The sequence below is a fragment of the Uloborus diversus genome, unplaced genomic scaffold, assembly GCF_026930045.1.
Source record: "Uloborus diversus isolate 005 unplaced genomic scaffold, Udiv.v.3.1 scaffold_273, whole genome shotgun sequence".
NCBI classification, from domain to species: Eukaryota; Metazoa; Arthropoda; class Arachnida; order Araneae; family Uloboridae; genus Uloborus; species Uloborus diversus.
The window spans coordinates 38,041-38,991 of NW_026558432.1; positions in this window are offsets into that span (position 1 = coordinate 38,041).

Here is a 951-nt window from a genome sequence, read left to right on the forward strand (position 1 = left end):
CCCTTTTGCAAAGTCAGTCAGTCAGTCTGACAGTCAATCAGTCAAGCACTCAGTCATTCAGTCTCAGTCAGTCAGTCCAGTCAGTCAGTCACTCAGTCAGTCAGTTAGTCCTTCAGCCAGTCAGTCAAGCAGTCAGTCATTTAGTCTCAGTCAGTCAGTCATTCAGTCAGTCAGTCAGTCAGGCAGTCAGTCAGTCAGTCAGTCGGTCAGTCCTGTGCAGTCAGTTAGTCAATAAAGCAGTCAGTCAGTCTCAGTCAGTCAGTCAGTCAGTCAGTCCAGTCCAGTCTCAGTCAGTCAGTCAGTCAGTCTCGGTCAGTCAGTCAGTCAGTCATTCAGTCAGTCAGTCAGTCAGGCAGTCAGTCAGTCGGTCAGCCTTATTCAGTCAGTCTGTCAGTCAGTCAGTCAGTCAGCCTTATTCAGTCAGTCTGTCAGTCATCCTTATTCAGTCAGTCGGTCAGTCCTGTCCAGTCAGTTAGTCAGTCAAGCAGTCAGTCAGGTAGTCAAGCAGTCAGTCAGTCAGTGTCAGTCAGTCATTTAGTCATTCAGTCAGTCAGTGAAATAGCCAGTCAGAGAGTCAAGCAGTCAGTCAGTAAGTCTCAGTCAGTCAGTTAGTCAGTCAGTCAGTCAGTCAGTCAGTCAGTCCAGTCTCAGTCAGTCAGGCAGTTAGTCAGTCAGTCTCGGTCAGTCAGTGAGTCAGTCAGTCAGTATCAGTCAGTCAGTGAGTCAGTCTGTCAGTCAGGCAGTATCAGTCAGGCAGTAAGACTCCGCTCGACAGAACTCCGATAGCCTAATGGCTAGACCTCTGGTCTTCCAAGCGAGTGGCCTGGGTTCGAGTTCCAGCCGGAGCGAATATCTTCAATGTATATATTTCTTTTCTAATTTGAAAATTCTTTTTTTTTTTCAATTTCTTTCCTTTGCAATTATTGATTATTTATGTAGGGAAGAAAATTC